The sequence below is a fragment of the Ambystoma mexicanum genome, chromosome 3p (genome assembly GCF_040938575.1).
Source record: "Ambystoma mexicanum isolate Mex_15411 chromosome 3p, UKY_AmexF1_1, whole genome shotgun sequence".
Lineage (NCBI taxonomy): Eukaryota > Metazoa > Chordata > Amphibia > Caudata > Ambystomatidae > Ambystoma > Ambystoma mexicanum.
The window spans coordinates 689721056-689739050 of NC_090925.1; the positions used below are offsets into that span (position 1 = coordinate 689721056).

Sequence of the window (17995 nt, forward strand, 5' to 3'; positions counted from 1 at the left end):
TCGTAGGACTAACAAACACTTAGGTGAATGGCAAGGCGAGAGCTGGATTCTGAAACTGCATAGCACTGTGACTGCAAATTGTAGAAAGAGTTACCCAAAAGGCTGAGCTAGCCATGGCATCCAACTGTAATGGGATTCCTGAACAGGCAATGAACAGAAACCACATGCACTGCACATACACCCAATGTCATGTAAATGACTCATCACTAGCAACCGATGGCAAGTGACAAGTAACTGCGACTGTCCTCCGCCAGCAAGAACTAACATACTGGGGGCTGAAAACAAGTGACTTCATACTTTCCTAAACCTAGAACATTAAATGTGACCAAGGCGAGGGTGCACAACACCAGGCATGCCCCCGTTTAGGATCAAATGCCCCCCTGCAACGCACACCGTGCCCCTGTGGGGTACACAGTGTGTCAGAGCAACACCAGCGACTTTTCCTTTTGGCATTGTTCTGCAGCATTCCGCTTAAAAGGAGTTCCGCAGGTCCAGTGGCACGAGGCTGCATTTTCAGACGAGCGCAGGTGGACTTGGGTATCTCAAGCACAGGCAACTAATACAGAGACGTTTTTATGGGAGGGCAAAAGGGGCACTTGCCCAGGGCCCCCACCTTGGAGGGGACCCCACAGGACTGCCTGCTCTGAAGAAGTAAGATTTCATTGTTCACCAGTCTTAAATAGCACACGTCAGGATATTTTATGGGGTGCTGCTGAGGCTCTAAACCCATTGCCTTTCTGTTTTGGCAAGTGCATTCTGCCTTGATCAATTAATCATGTATTGCTTTCTGTGTTCCCTGTGACATACATAGTTTGTGTGTTCCTTATGGCGCAACTCTTTAGCATTCTTTCTTTCCTGTGGGAATTATGTTGATCATGTGCAATAGGCAACAGTGAAATGCATATTGATAAATTGAATGCCACAATGGTTCAGAAATTAGATCAGTGTGTGAAGCACCCATTGCAAAGATATGTGTTCATATGCAAAATAAGAATGTCACATTCCGGCAAGGCTGACAGAGCCTTTCCTATGTCTGAAGTCTATAAACCTGCCTGCATATGTACTTGGTTTTGCAGAACAACATCTGCTATTATCATCAAAGTACCTGCACCAAATAGGGGTTGCTATAAAAACTAACATATCATCCGTATGTTGAAGTTCTAGAAATTGGTTTGTGCAGTAATATATATAACTTAGGCAATCGCCTCCAACGATAGCATAAACTGTTAGTCCAATAGGTGAATAAGTATCCAAATTCAAGATTATGGAACGAAAGCGTTCATGCTTGAATCCTGGATTTGCCAGCAGACGATACAGTGATCCTGGCCAAATCATCTAATATATCTTACATTACTATGTTGTCTTCTGTGAGGTTTCCCTTATTGCATGCTGCTGGTATCGTTTAGCCCATTACTTGATCTTTCTTCTTATGTAGGCTATTTGGGTGGAAGGGTTGGTAGACAGAAGAGAGTGGACCAGATGTTGCAGGCCTCAGGTAAGCATATTTTAAGGTCAGCTTGTTTGACACAAAAAACGGTTTGCTTTTTGGTAAAAGTCAAAGGTTTTTATGCACATTTATAAATGAAAATGTCACAAGCCATTGTTTTGGAAGTATTTAAAGCTTTAAAATACAAAAGACAAACCCAGATTAAATTTGTTAAATCAGATCGATTGGTATGGTGGTACTTATATGCTTCCCTTGATGATGGAGAGAATGAAGCATAACACCCTTCTATAATATTTTATTTAAAAATGGTCATGTTTGGTAATGTGATTTGTGTATTTTCCAAGACCGTTCTTATCAAATGAGATTGTTTTAGTTCATGGTAAGAACTGGAAAAGAAATTGTTCAAATGCAGGGTTGACACAAACCCCAGCTTAACCCATTCACCCCTTAACCAATGTGTGATCCTGGGCATCTTATTTAATCTTGTATTGCCTAACCTCTCAATATTGCCATTACCTAAACCTTTCAAAATTGTAAGCCCTTCAGGGTGATTTCCTTCTCATGGTATGATCTTCATAAAAGCCTTATTCATGTTTCCACTGGCTATAGGGTTGCTTCGACTTTAATAGTAAGCATATTGATATTGCACACCACAGGCATTTTTTCCTTTGATATCTAATGGCAACACTATTTGAAAACCATATCCCACTTCTAATCTCTATCTGGATAAAGACACCTTCCTGGTAGCTTCTAATCTGCATACACTATCCATGCTATGGTATGTGTAGCTTTCTCCTTCCTTCCAATTGGTCTCCTCTATCCATGCATGAGCGCTTTTGCATCCTGTGAGGCAACTGATGTGAGTTATCTGTCTATTATGGGTTACACGTACATTTTACATGAGGTCCTGCATTAATTAATACTACAGTCTGCATATCTTCCTGGATGCTATTGATAAAAAGTATTCTGTAAGAACAAGAACAGTAACCTCTTTGTAGACTGCTAATGTTGGTCTTCAAATGCTACTTGTTCATCATTCTGATTAGAGTAAGAATGAAGAGGGTAAGGGAACATAATGGGAGTAAATGTGCTTACTATGCTGCAAGACAGCATATCAACCTATAGGTTGTGAGTGCGACAGGAGAGGGGTACCAGTATTCTTGATCCCTTCATTCCTTTGGTTTGGTGGATGGGGCCCCAAAGATGTCCGTGCCCAGGGCCCCGAAAATGCTTAAGACGGCCCTGAACTAATAGCTAAGGGTGGGGTCAGTGACCCCAGGCTGGCCATCATGGGGGTGAAAATCAACATCATGTTTTGCCCCCCCATCCCTTGCCTACATCTGGGGAAAAAAGTCTGAGGCACTCATGGCGCCGTGCTTAGATTATAACGGAGACACACACAAATGCAGCGAGGGAGTTAATAGCTGCAGATTAACATGGGATAGGCAGCCATTGCGGAGCTGAAACACGAAATGCCCACTGAAAAGCTATTTATTTTTCTATGTCAACAAGATTTGAATGTAGTCAAAATCTGAGTAAAAAGGGCCACGGTGTGATAAGAACGCTGCTTGATACTGGAAAGCCAGAGGGAGGTGATGGGATGAGGGTGCCAGCAATGGCAGCCCGTTGCACGTGTGGTACACATGTAATGTAATGAAGAAGAATGTTGCCTTGTCAAAAGATAGCCGACATGGGAGTAGCTGCTCAGGGGCCCGCAACCAGGGGCGCAGAGTACGGGGGGGGCTCTGGGGTCCAGGCCCCCACCCCCCGGCAAAATCAAGTCGGGCTGAACCCCCTCGGGCCGGAGAGAAGTGATGCAGCATCGATGGCCCTTTCCATCGATACTGCATCACTTCTCTCCGACCAGGTAAAAGCGCGAGAATGTAGGATTAAGCCAGGTCCTCTTTTGTTTAAGGGGAACGGCGTGCTCGCTGCTACAGTGCACAGCAAAGCAGTATCATGCAAGGGAGTTTCTAACCACTCTGGGAGGGATTTTAAAATGAATGCTCTAATTAGCAGTTTATGATGACCACAAAAAGAATGGTCTACCTAATATTTTATTTAGTTATGTCTTCTGGACTCCTGGCTTTGCTTATGTCCCTGATTTTTCTAAATCGGCCGAAATCAAAGCTTTTGAGGCAACCACTTAAAAATGCCTGTCTTCTCTGGACCGAACTTTGAGAGTCTGCGATTACAACATGACCGAGTCACAAACAGCAGCAGCTCAGTATGGGTGTGTTTATCAATGCATATTTTGTACATATGACTTTTAGACCAGTGTGCACACCAATGTATTGACAGAAAGGTGCACGCCTGTGTGTGGGATTCAAACCTGCATTGAGTGCTTAACTCAATTGTTGTCTTGATAGTTGTGTTGCACCTTTTTGTTCGCTTATTTATTTATTTATTTGTGTTACAAATATTGGTCTAATAATGGCTAGAAATGAATTTGACGCTGAAATTAGGATTTCCTTTCCGCATTTTGAACTTTATAATGTGTGCAATGTTTTTCTTTTCCTGTGAAAAGAAAATCGCCCCACTGTGCGTTTAAAATTGTCAGCCATCTTGAAAACCGAGCCAGCCAAGATGTTTTTATCCAGAGCCCAGACAAATGAGTTATATATGCATGAATAGTTAATACTCTTCTTCATTTACGGACCTCTCATCGCACCCTCACTCAAAAATGTTATTGTTTAAAATATTGATCATAATGAAAAATATATGTTAACATATTTTTTTAAAGTTCCTATGACAAATAATCTGCAAACTGTGCCTCCAAGCAGGGGTGGACTGGGAAACAAAAGAGGACCTAGAAATAATTTGCAAAGTGGCCCCATATCACACATTTTCAACAAGCCCACCCTTTTCCTATGTGAAAATTTGGAAATGCAAAACAAAAGAGGTCCAGAGTGCTGAGGCCTACCTGGAAATCTCCAGAGTTCCCTTGTGGCAAATCAACTTTCGGGACACCAGTGGTCCAGGGATGAATATCGGTTTCTAATAATCAATCGGCCCCACACTTCTAGTAAACCAGAATGGATCCAAACAGATTGGAAACACAAGTATATTATACACCTCCTTGTCCAATTTAGGTAACCTGGATGAATGGAAGGCTTATCTCCACAAAGGTCGCGGATCATTGATTAGTTGCAACACAGCTAAAATACAATTATTGCCCAATGATAAAAGGGACTGTATAGGGAGAGGAAGGGGGAAGTGGAGAGGGAGAGAGAGAGGGAGGGGGAGAGGGATGAGGAGAAAGGGGAGAGGGAGAGGAACAGGAAGGGGGAAAGGGAGTGGGAGGGTGAGGGAGAGGGAGGGGGAAGGGAGAGGGGGAGAGGGAGAAAGAGGGAAGGGGAGAGCGGGAAGGGGAGAGAGGGAGGGCGGAGAGGGAGAGAGGGGTGAGGGAGTGGGAGATTGAGAGAGGGAGAGGGAGGGGGTACAGGGAGAGGAAGGAGGAAGTGGAGAGCGAGAGAGAGAGGGAGAGGAGAGGGATAAGGAGAAAGGGGAGAGGGAAGAGGGAGAGGGGGAGAGGAACAGGAAGGAGGGTGAGGGAGAGGGAGGTGGGAGGGGGAGGGAGAGAGAGGGGAGAGGGCGAGGGAGAGGGAAGAGGGAGAGGGGGGAGACGAACAGGAAGGGGGAAAGGGAGCGGGAGGGGAGAGGGAGAGGGAGGAAGAGGGGAGAGGGCGAGGGAGAGGGAAGGGAAGAGAGGGAGGGGGAGAGAGGGGTGAGGGAGAAGAAGGGGGAGATGGAGTGAGGGAGGGGGGAGAGGGAGAGGAAGGAGGAAGTGGAGAGAGAGAGGGAGAGGAGAGAGATAAGGACAAAGGGGAGAGGGGAGAGGGGAAGAGGGAGAGGGGGAGAGGAACAGGAAGGGGGAAAGGGAGGGTGAGGGAGAGGGAGGTGGGAGGGGGAGGGGAGAGAGCGAGGGAGAGGGAAGGGGAGATGGAGAGAGGGAGAGGGAAATGAAGAGGGATGGGGGAGAGAGAGAGAGAGAGAGAGAGAGAGACTCGCATGGCGCGGCTCGGCCTGCTTCTGGGCATACCTCCATGCCCTTTGTGGTGCTGGGCACAGGCTGCTGTTCAGTCTGTTGTTTGGGACAGGTAATTGTTCAGTCTGTTACTGGGCAAAATGTTGCTCAGTCTGGTGCTGGCAGAAGGTGCTGTTATACCAAGTAATGGCACAGGGTGTTTCCAGCATGGAGTTGGGCACAGTGAGGTGGCCAATCTCCTGTTCAGCCCAGGGTGTGGCTCAATTTGGAACTAGGCCAGGGTGACCGCCAATCTAATTCTGTAAACATTTGGGCCTTTACCAAAGCCCCCACGTGCAAAAGTAAGGTGTAAAAGCCGGGTGTGTTTACTTTCACCCTCCCGGGCATTTTACAGCCATTTGGAAGCCGAGAAAGAGCATGAAACGGAATTAACATTTGCGCTGAGCATTCCCCGTCCACCCTTCAAGGGCACATGCTGAGCAGGGTGGTTATATTACTCGTGGATGAGAGAGATATAAGTGAAATACTCATCAATGAATAATATCAAAGTTATGTCACTTTAATAGAATGTCCCTCGCTTGTGGAGTGCTGGAAAGTCTTGCCTGCTGCTGGCCAGCTGCCTCTCTATGTAGCGTCTTCATACGAGTTCATTGCAATCTTTTGCACACCCGGGAAGTGGTGGGGGCCTGGCAGGGTATGATTAAGATGAAAAGAATATGTCCATCAGGTCTATGAAGTAAGTCCTTTGAAACTTTAAGGCACCTATGAATAGAGTCTGTTTAAGATATTAAATGAGTCCTATGAAATTAAATGTATTTGTGTTTGTATTATCTTGTATGTATTGTACATATGTATTTAAATGTAATGTGTTCTTTTAATTTATTTTTCAAATGGGTGCAAGTCCGGGGTGCATGTCAGTCCTGTTAGGTGGGCCATGGTTAGGGGGGTGGGCGGGAATGTTTTGTGATAGCATGGATGCAAGCCTGGGGGGCATGCCAGTCCTGTGAGGTGGGCCATGGTAAGGGGGTGGGCAGGAATGTTTGACGATAGCATGGATGCAAGCCTGGGGTGCATGCCAGTCCTGTGAGGTGGGCCATGGTAAGGGGGTGGGCAGGAATGTTTGACGATAGCATGGGTGCAAGCCCGGGGTGGAGTAGGGGCATTGATGGCTTACCGGAATGCAACTCAAAGGCTTAAATCTCCTTCTTACTTGACTTTAGTATATGCAGTACATGCTAGCCAATGTTTCCACTGTTCTGCGGTGCGTGCGCACCCATTCCCGCGCACCGTTGCAACAAGTTGGCGACTACATGCAAATTTGCGGTCATATAACTGCCAGTGATGTCACTTCCTGTATTTGCCCCCCCCCCACCGGAAATTCATAAGTCGGTTCCCCTGCCCGCAACACGCTCAAGGCCCATTTCAACTGAAAATGGCGCAAGGCCCTTCAGCCGTTTCTGATGGACATTATGCATGCATGGGATGTGGAGGGCGCATACCTAGCCTAAGGCCACCGAGAGCAGAGCAGGCGAGGGGGTGGGGAGGTGGAAAACGGCGCAATGAAAGGGTGGCCGCGTGTTCCGTGAAGAGGGGGGTTGCAGTTTCTTCCTGAAGTGTATGAGAGATGGGGCCAGTCTGGTGACCATTGTTACGTTATTTCAGAGTCCAGGGAAGACGTAGAAGGAGGCCCCGTGTTCTGGCGCTTTCCTTCTGGCATCCCTGAGAAGATAGTCTGGCGATGTTCTGGCTTCTGGCGCTGCATTAAGCCAGACCCGCGCACGCTGATCTTGCACGCCAAGCACGCAGCCTTCACCCCAAGCCAGCACGACTGCAGCTGGTGTGATGGCGCCGCTGCCCTTGGGATCTCTGGGGGCCACAGAGACAGGGAAAGGGCGACCAGAGGTTGCAGAGGGTAATGCAGTAAGTACACTGTGCGGCGGCAGGAGGAGAGCACATGGGTGAGCACGGTGGAAGCAGGTCCTCCACAGGCGTGCCAGCTCTTCAGTGCCGGTCAGGTCGCACAAGCAGGGACAGCCCACCAATATCCCTACAAAAGGGGTCGGGGGGCTAGATCAGTGGGTTAATGCACTTGCTGCAGGAAATTGAAGGTAACCTGTCACTCGCAAATTACAACTCGAGTAGGACTGAGTAGGGTGTTAAGGCACCTGCTTGAGATTTCTGGGTATAAGCTCCAGGTCGCAAGTTCGAGGCCCCACAAAATAGGGCAGGGGAGTAGTGCTTACTGTAGATATTCCTGTGTTCTCCGCCCGTAAATTAGTGATAGTACGTGCATACAAGGCCAGTGGCGTCCAGTATCACGCTTTATGGACAAATGTTACATACAGGAGTGGTCGGTGTTTCAGCTCAGTCCTACGGGAGGGGTGAGACAGCTCTCCACTCTTCATCCATTTCCAGACCCCCCAGCAGCAGGGAATGGGCCCAACTGTGCCTGGGTGCGATCCCCCAACAAATCTGGGCTCAGCCAAGCCCAGCCCTTCCCCTGCCCCCCTCACGCAAACAAATAGCACAGCAATGAGCATACCTGCACTCATGTGTCAACAGTCTCAGCAGAAAGGCCAAGGACTGAATGGGTATGGAGTCACTTTGCACCAGTGAAAAGTCACTTTGAACTGAGCCAATATTCCATGAATCAGGCCCTATGTGTGCACTGCAGGAGGAGCTCACCAAGCGCGGAATCCACACGAGTGCCTAGGAGCACTTCAGTTGGAAATAAGCACTGTGTGGAAATACTCCGCTTAGGCCTCTACACCAGAAAGGCGGGGGCTGTTAGGATGTCCCCTGCACGATGATTAATTATCGTTCCCCAAAACGTACACACTACAGACCGTGCCGACACGATGATGCAATGTATGTCCCAAAAGCAGAAGTGGTGCAAGCAACCAGCAGTACTCACGCTTAACTCACCCTGGGTTTGACTCATGAGGGTGCAAGTTACGGGAAGCAGGCTTGGGTCCTTTGCCGCCCCACCCCCCACACCCCCCACACCCCCCACCCCGAAGGCCGGTCCGTGCCTTACTCGATGTATCCACGAGATATATAACCAGTGGAGCGCTTCAAGCACACTGATTGTGCACATCACACCATTAAATAAATAAAATAAAATTGGTTATTTATATTGCGCTTCATGCCAGCCTCCAGCCTCTAAGCGCTGGACGGGGTTTTGAATCCGTGTTGCTCAGCATTGTCGTGCTCCCAAGACGAGCTTGGTGCCCCTGATCCATAACCCTACAAAAGAGGATTGGGACAGCTCAATGGGTTAACGTTCTTGCTGCAGCAAATCAAGTGTAGCCAAGCTCCTATTCGAGTAGGACTGAGCAACGAGTGAATGCGCCCACCCCTGTGTCTCCAAGTCGCAGGTTCCAATCTCCACAAACTAGGACATGGGATTAAGGTGGCTGTTGTTGTAAATACGTCTGTGTGCTCTGCAGGCTGCAGGTTTCTAACTCAGTGAAATAGCTCGTTCGGTTGAGTGCCTGCTGTAGTGCTCCGCTACTCCGCGTGTGCGTAAAGGACAAGTCACGGGTTGCGTTCCCAGTAAAATAGCCTATGGGTGATTGTAAGTGTGCAGAGGTGTGAGGGAGACTTCCAATTTTAGGGTTAAATTCAGCCTTTCACCTACACATGGTTGTCAAAATCCGAAGTATTGAGTTGAATAGTTCCAACATCCGTGTTTATAGTGCCAGGAAGCCACTAGACTGCAAGCACTAGATACAATAAACAAGGGGGCAATGTATAATGATGCTACAACTACGGGGTTATGAAATGCCTGTTCGGCTTTCTTTTCTTTAAAAAAAAACCACCCCGACCGGTCGAGCCTCTTCTCATAATACCGGTGTTCCTCCCCTGCAATTAATGAGGGTGTCCTGGCAAGGAACCCTTTGCAGCTCACCGAGATCCCATTTCATATTTAGTGCCAGAAAGAGAACATGGTATTGCCCGAAGCATGTGCCGCGACCGAGGCTCTATTCCGGGCTGCAATGGCCTCCGTCGGCCTCCGTTGCAGACGACACGAATGCAGGAAAGCGCCTGGAAGCAGCGGCATGGCACCAGGCACGCAGTGATGTCTGAGTGGGCAAGGAAGCCGAGCCCCACCCACGCGCTTCGGGGCCCCTACACCGCCCAGACCCCTCTCATGCCAGAATCTACTGCCATACAAGGTCCCTCAACCCCCACGTACGAGACCGCCAAGCCTAAGAAACCCCCCAAAGATTGCTCGCCCTCGCGCCTCCACTCGCCCTCGGTGACCGTGTGCCCATTTCAGAGCTCTCCCGGGTCTCCCAGCCTAGGCACATTTTCTAAGAGGGTATCAGACGGCCCTGCCCGGTACACAGCACTGCCTCAACCCTCGGAAGCCTCAGCCGCATTGCCATGGGCAAGTCTGGAGGGTACATCTGCAGTAACGGGTCATTTTCAAGAAGCCTCTGATGCCCAGTCCTGGGGTATTCTTCCCAGTCCTGGGGTACCGTGTCCTGTTCTGCAGGCCTCATAGGGAGTATTGTGTCTTCTTCTAGATGGCAAGTCTGGAGTGCTCTGCCCATTTCTGCATGCCTCATCTGGAGTATTGTGCCCTGTTCTGGATGGCAAGTCTGGAGCGCTCTGCCCATTTCTGCATGCCTCATCTGGAGTATTGTGCCCTGTTCTGGATGGCAAGTCTGGAGTAGTCTGCCCATTTCTGCACGCCCCATCTGGAGTATTGTGTCCTGCTCTGGGTGGCATGTCTGGAGTACTCTGCCCATTTCTGCATGCCTCATCTGGAGTATTGTGTCCTGTTCTGGGTAACAGGTCTAGAGTACTCGGCCATTTCTCAGGCCTCATATGGAGTATTGTGTCCAGTTCTGGGTAACAGGTCTGGAGTACTCGGCCATTTCTCAGGCCTCATATGGAGTATTGTGTCCAGTTCTGGATGGCAAGTCTGGTGTACTCTGCCCATTTCTGCTGGCCTCAGCTGGTGTACTGTGTCCAGGTTTAGTTGGCATACCTGGCCTATGTTGTTTGGGTCTGGACATCACACCTAAACTAAAGAGTACTGGGTCTGGTTCTAGAGACCACATGTAACGTGCTATGTCCAACCCCAGGGGGTGCAGGGGGGGGGGCATCTCACCAGGAGGATCGAGACACATTAGAAACTGCCCTTGGGACAAATGAAATGCACAGATAAGAGCGAGAGGGAGAGACATAGGAATGTGACAGAGAGGGTGAGATAGAGAGGGAGAGAGAGAAGGGAAGAGGAGAGAGGGAGAGAGAGAGAAGAGAGGAGAGAGAGAGAGAGAGAGAGAGAAAGAGAGAAAGGGAGGGGGAGAGAGAAGGAGAGAGGAGAGAGGTAGAGAGAGGGAGAGAGAGAGAGAAAGAAAGAGAAAGAGAGAGAGAGAGAGAGAGAGGGGGGAGAGAGAGAAAGAGAGAGAGAGGAGAGAGAGAGGGGGGAGAGAGAGAAAGACAGAGGAGAGAGAAAGAGAGAGGAGAGGGAGAGAGAGGGAGAGAGAGCGGGAGAGAGAGAGAGAGAAGGAGCGAGAAAGAGAGAGAGAGAGAGAGAGAGAGAAAGAGAGAGGAGAGGGAGAGAGAGGGAGAGAGAGGGGGGAGAGAGAGAGAAAGAAAGAGAGATAAAGAGAGAGAGAGAGGAGAGAGAGAGGGGGAGAGAGAGAAAGAGAGAGGAGAGAGAGAGAATGTGTGTGGGAGTGAGGTACCTTTCTCAGCCTGGGAGCAGCTTCTGGGAATCGTCTTTCTTTGTCTCCCACCTTCAGCCACTTCACTGCTTTCCCCTTTCTCCCCTCTGCTCCCTCCTTCCTTCTCTTCTTCTGCTCTCTCCTGCTTGCCTCCTCCTCTCTCGCGCTGTCTCTGGCCTCTCTCCTCTTCAGCACTGCGGTGCCAACACAGCTGCACCTCACACTGGCAGAAACACCGGCTCGGGCGTCCCTGGTACTGCCAGCGGTACCTGCCCCTCCCGGGCTTCAGGGAAACAGGAACAAACCCGGATAGGGAAATCATACAGTGGGTGTGCCCGAGGGTGTGCCCTTCTGCCTACCACCCAACGCGCACCCGTGATTGCACCACTGCACGCTATGCACTACTGTGCACCGCCCGTACAGCCACCTGCCCCAACGCCAGTACCTTTCACTTTTTTTCATCCCCTGAACGTCTCCTTTAAAAACCTATGGACATCCCAGCACCCTGTTGCACACGCCAGAGCCCTTTGCGTCCTCTCGCCCCCTAACCCACCCTGCCACCTCCTGAACCCCCAAACCCACACGTCACATGGTCCACTCCTCATCATCCCTGCAACATCTTGCGTAACACGAGATGTGGGCCCCCCCTGCGAGCCATGCTGAGGGGGCCCCCAACTCAGCAACAAATCAAGGGTCGCGCCACACTCTAGGCTGGCCTAGATTATCACACTTGCGCAATACGCACAACCATGCTGCTGAACGGATATGCCGAACACTGCACTAGGAGAAAGATATAAATATGTATTTTAATATAACATACAGCACACTGTCTGAGAAAAATTGGCTTAAAAGCCAGAGTGTTTGCATTTGTTTTGTAGGGTAACATTAATCCAATAGATCCAAGTCACCAACAGTGCACAGGAACATTAATTCTTTGCTATTAAAAATTCCACAATGAAAACATGTCCAACTGGCTGCACAATGTAGACCAGTGTAGACATGTAATAACAATATAGTAAAGCTTGCCAGGCCACATTTAGACATATCTAGACTGGTTGCACCAAAATGGCAGTCGAAGCAATAACACTCATCGAGAATAGAACAAACATTCAAGCCTGTGTCTCTGTGGCCTCTAACAACACGGCCAAACTCTTTAAAATCTGAAAAGAACTGGTCAATCCTGTTGCGTCTTTACGTCTCCTGTTCCCTCCCAGGCCCTCTGTATGGCTCTGTCATCTCACTTCTATGCTGAAACTCAGGACATCCTGTCCTCCATCTCCTCTTCCTCTCCCTTTTCCTCTCTCGGCCCCCCCTTTGGCCATCTCTACCTCTCTTCCTCCTTTCTCCTCTTTCTCTCTGACAACACCTGACAAGGTTTCTAGACAAGTCCGATCTATGAAGGTGTCATCCAAACAGTTGCTCTCCTGCTCCAGCACAACCATCAAGAACCATATTGACACCCTCGCTCCAGCCTTGACCGATTTCTGTAATCACTCCTTCCCCTCTCCCGTTAAGCACTCCCTTATGCACCCACTCCTCAAGAAGCTTTCTGCCGATCCTGCCTGCCTGGCAAACTATCGCCCAGTCTCCATCACCCCTTTCCTGGGCAAACTGTTGGAAAAGCTGTCCATCTCCCAGCTTACTCTCCATACTGAATCTGTTGGTTGTCTCCATGACCATCAGTCTGTCTTCAGAGCTGCCAGAGACATGGAAACTGCTGTCTTGAACACCTGTGAAGTTCTGCTCTCTAACCTTGATTCCAGCATTCCTTCTGTCCTCATCCTCCTTGGTCTTTCCTGTGCTTTCGACACGGTCCACCATGCCATCCTGATCAATCCTGATCAATCAACTCCATGAGAACCTGGGCATCACGGATCAGGCACTTGAGTGGCTGACCTCCTTCCTCTTGGACTGCCCCTCCCAGGTCCAACTTGGTCCCTTTCTCCCCGCTCCATCCTCTCGCTCTGGTTTTTCAACCTCTATGTGGCCCCTTTGACCTACCTGATCTCCCTGATTTCTACATTCTCCTCTAACTTTCAGTATTATGCGGATGACACTCCGCTTTCCTTCAGGCTCCCCTCATACTCCTCTCATCTCTCGCTCATTCCCGACTGTCTATCCACGATTCAGGGTTGGTGTGCCTCCAACGATCTCTGCCTTAATGTCAGTAAGATGGAGATCCTTCTCATTTGGACTCCTGCCCCAGCTTTCCCTCTCTCACTCTGGCCGCCCGCCTTGGGCCCTCTTCCTTCGCCTTCCTGTGAGGCAAACAACACTGGTGTCATCTTTGACTCCACTCTATCTTTCTCTTCTCACATCTCGGACGTCGCCAAGAAGTCCCACTACCAGCTGCTCCTCCTCAAAGGGACTCTTCCCTTTCTCACTTTCCCCCAGAAGCTCACTGTCTGCAGAGCCCTGGTTCTCTCTAGGCTAGACTACTGTAACAGCCTCTTTCTCAATCTGCCTTCCTCTACTATCCAGCCCCTGCAACTAATCCAGAACAGGACTGCAAGACTTATCCTTGGCCTCAAGCAAAGGGATCACATCTCTCCAGCCCTGAAATCTCGCCACTGGCTCCCAGTTGCTGCAAGTATCAAGTTCAAGACCCTTTGCATTGTCCACAAGGCTTTCTGGGCCCGGGGCCCACACTACATCCAACGCTCTCTTCCAAAATATCTTCCTTCTCGAGCCCTTCGCTCAGCTACCTACAACTCTCTAAGGGTTAGACGCTTCTCCAGGAAGAGAGTGGGGGGTAGATCTCTCTGCTCTGCAGGTGCCTCCCTCTGTAATAGCCTCCCTGCCCCTCTCAAGCTTTACCGGACCACCTGAAGTTCTGGAAGTTGCTCAAAACTGCCCTCTTCTCCTCTGCTTTCTCCCTCTCCCTCCCCTGCTGGCCTATCTGACCTACCTGTCTGCTGTACCGACTGGTTGCTTGGCCACCCTCAGAATCTCACTAAGTCGAGACTCTTTCTTGATCAGTCACCCTTGCACTGCCTCTGGTCCTACCATGCACTTAGGGGCTGTAACTGTAACCCTACAGTCCCTTGTCCTCCTTGCACTACCCAGAGCTGTGCTGCCCTGACAGCACTTGGAGCATTGCTGCCCTGTTTTTCCCTCCCCTCTCCCTTGCACTTCCCCCATCCCTTTCCACTTGTGCTTCTCGTTATTGCACTTGCACGATCTGAATGACACAAGGCCTAGTAAGATTGTTTGTCTTGTCCTCCCTCTATCGTCCATCCTTGTCTTGTCGCACCTAGAAACACTTGTGTGCAGGTGCGTTATAAATGATTTATATCATATCATTTGATCACAGATGCCCAGAAAAATATACAATGCCGCAGTAAGAAACGGCTAGATTGGCAGCACCCAAATGGCAGTCTAGCCAGGTAATTCACTTAGCAGGACTGCTTTATCATAAATGCCCCATAAAAAAGTCATACCAAACTGAGGAATGACTAGACTGGCTGCACCAAAATGCCTCTTAAGCCACTAATACCACATATCATGCCTGCTTAGCCTGGACATGGACAGCCATTATAATTTGTCATACAATCCTGCCCCCCGCCCACACATCCCCTCTCCCTCACACCCCAACCTCCAAAATCAGCTCCTTGGCCCAGAATTACCTCCATGTCCCTCTTCCTTGCCCCAGAGTTTACGGTTGAGGCTCCTTGACTCATAGGTAAGTACTGGGATGCGGAAGAGTGGGACTAGGAGTAATGAAGATTACAGGTAGCTAATACAAGCATTACCTCCATGTACCTCTACCACATCCGAGTACTTGTGTATGAGGCAGCGTGCCTTATACACAAGTACCATCTCATACACACTGGGACGAGGAAGAATAGGGCTAGGAGTAATGAAGATTACCAATAAGTAATCCAGGCATTAAACACAAGTATCGGTGCAACACTATTGAGTTGAATGAGATTCAGCACTCCCCCCCTGAAATGTTGGCCTATGTTGACTAGACCTGGCTGACCTTCAGAGCAGTTGCCAGACAGAAAAGGGCACATATGTTAAACAGCACCTGGCTTTCTCTGTTAACAAGAACCCACCAATTACTAACATAAAGCAATTCACTGAGAGTACCTGCATTCAAATACCACATTTTTTAGGCAATTGAAATTGTGATGTGGGTTTAAGACTTGCATGCCAGGGGAGTGATTGGGAGGGTAGAGAGGGAACAGGAGACCACTCATTCTCACAGAAGTCCATAAGTGGGTGCTTTAAACCTTAAAGGAGAGTGTTAACTGCTTGTAACATTGAAGCTGCACTAGAATAGTCTCATAAAAAATGCATAATGAACTTAGATGACCCAAACAAATAAGTTTGCCCCTCCTCCACCACCCATGAAGTTGGCAACCCTCCCAACATTTGAAGGGTTAGCTCCGGAAATGTAGGTTTTGTTGCTCCCCTGAATGCAAGCACACACACACCATTCACCATATATACACACGCACACCCAGCCATCCATACATTTAAGTGTGAATTCTTTCACCATACTGGCACACCCAGGGAGCCATCCATACATTTAAGTGTGCACCCTTTCACTATACAGGCACACCCAGGCAGCCACCCATACATTTACGTGTGCACCCTTTCATCATACAGGCACACACACCCAGGCACCCACCCATACATTTAAGTGTGCACCCTTTCACCATACACTCGCACAGGCAGCCACCTATACATTTAAGTGTGCACCCTTTCAACATACACTCACACATCATGGGGTTGAGGGGAGCCCTAACACTTAAAAAAGAAATTGGGCCTCATTACAACTATGCCGGACTGTAAACAACGGTGCTGGTAAGCTTACCGGCACCGTTGTTTCCAGGCCAGCATTTTACAGCTCTACGGGCGGTTGCCGTCCTGCCCGGCAGGTCAGACCTACCGGGCAGAACGGCACCCACCCGCATAGTTTTCACGGAAGCACCGGCACCGTTAGTAACGGTGCCGGTGCTTCTGTGGTCTCCATTCCTATACAGTCCGATAGGACTTTATGGAAATCGGGACTTACCATTTGCCGGCGCCTGACTTCCCAGACCACCGGGGTTGTAATCCCCCGGTGTTACGGGGAAGTCGGGCACCAGTAAATCATTACGGGTCCGGCGGCAACCTGCTGGTACCAATGGCACGGTTGCCGCCAAACCCATAATGAGGCCCATCGTTTCTTTTTGAAGTCACTCAGACTTCATAAAGAAATTATTTCTGTTACAGAAATAATTTCATTCTAAATGCAGAGTGAATTCAAAAAGAAAAAAAAATATTTTTTTTTCTACAATTGGAGGCCCCTCCCAGGACATGTGCTGGTGGGCCCCCCCGCACTGCGGGGGGCTGCGGGGCCCCTGTTACGCCAGTGATTTCTTGCACCGCACTCCACTCTTTGCACACCAGCATCCTCTGACCATGCACGCCTCTTGGCAGCTGCCCCAGCACCGCGGCACCACCTTGCTTGCAATGCACCTCAATGCGGTACCGTTATTGACCCCGGTATCCCTTTGCGGGTCCCGTCCATAACGCCTGATAAAAGCAGGAGTTAAGGGAAGGACCCGCAAAGGGACCTCGGAATAGGGCGCAAAGGGATTACCGGCACCAGTGTCATTACAGGTGCCCGGTATCCCTTTGCGCCCGGGTTGTAATGTCCACCAGGGTGTGCCACATGGAGACCACTGGAAATAAAGCAGCCACAAGAACGAAGATAGCAAAAACGAGCAGACTTTAATATTAAATACCAAATCTCAAAAATAGAGAAAGAGGACAATACACCTGCCCAGGAGCAAGTGAGAAGGATTCTGGGGGCGTGGATGCTTGAGGGTTCAGGGGCGCCTCTCCCTCACACCCAACCCTCTTTCAGTAGGAAGCTGGGTACGTCAAATGAAGGGGTGTTGAGTAAAACTGAGGACAGTAGGGGGAATTCCTATGAGGCTGTCAAATCAATAGTTCATCAAAACCCCTTTTCGAAACACCTTTGGACAGAATACCCTTCTGAATAACAAGAAGTTAAATAGTAAATTTAGGTTTTTTTCTTTCCACAGTTAAAATACCTTTAGCATTACTGTCGATGTTACTCTCATGTGTACCTTTTCCTGTGCACTGCTTCATTTTCTGTCTCAATTATTATTCCAGGGATAACAGGCCAAACAACTCACACAGCTCTTAACCTCAGAGACCCTTAGGAGAGAAGCCAGGAATCTTCCCAATGTGGTATGCAACGTAATGTAAAGTGCTCTTATTATTATTACAATTATTATTATTATTATGATGGTATTTATTGAGTGCAGACCCAGCTTCGAGAAGCAACACAGTGCTTTGAAATCAAATGGGGAAGAACATAGTGAGGGAAGCAGAGAAAAAGGGAGAGAGGAGCTAATAACAAGGGAGGGCGAGGGTGGGCAATTGACAGCAAAGGATCAGAAGAGGAGACAGAGGGGAGAAGATCACTGACTCTAGGGTAGGGTGGGCAGTGCAGGGTATGTTTACTTGAGTGTCAGGGAGGAGCCATTCCTTGAAGAGGAAGGTCGTGAGCTCTTTCCTGAACTGTAGAAGCGGTCGACAGGTCAAATGATAGAATTTTTTATTTTTTTTTTCAAATATTTTTTTTTTGGGGGGGCCTCCCAGCCCCCTTTTTTTTGCTAAAAACCTCTTTTTTCCCTAAACGAAAACCTAAAAAAATATATATAACTAAAAAAACAATTTGATCATTTGTCCTGTCGACCAAATTGTGTCGACCATTTGTCTGTCAACCATTTGTCTGTCGACCATTTGACTAGACACCGCAAGTCTGATATTGACGGGGAGGAGGTTCCAGAGTCTTGGAGCGTAGACAGAGAGGGCCTGTCTTCCGGTTCTTTCCTTCCTCCACCCTCATTGTTC

The 17995-nt window shown here is 49.0% G+C and overlaps 1 protein-coding gene across 2 annotated transcripts in view; it reads right to left on the reverse strand.

Annotated features, from left to right (window-relative positions):
* HK3 (hexokinase 3) overlaps positions 1–11389 on the reverse strand; it is a 418595-nt gene extending 407206 nt beyond the window's left edge. For both annotated transcript variants that reach the window (XM_069651486.1, XM_069651485.1), the window contains exon 1: positions 11138–11389. The gene's annotated coding sequence lies outside the window, so the exon portion shown is untranslated. The remainder of the gene's footprint in view (positions 1–11137) is intronic.
* Positions 11390–17995: the final 6606 nt, after the last annotated feature.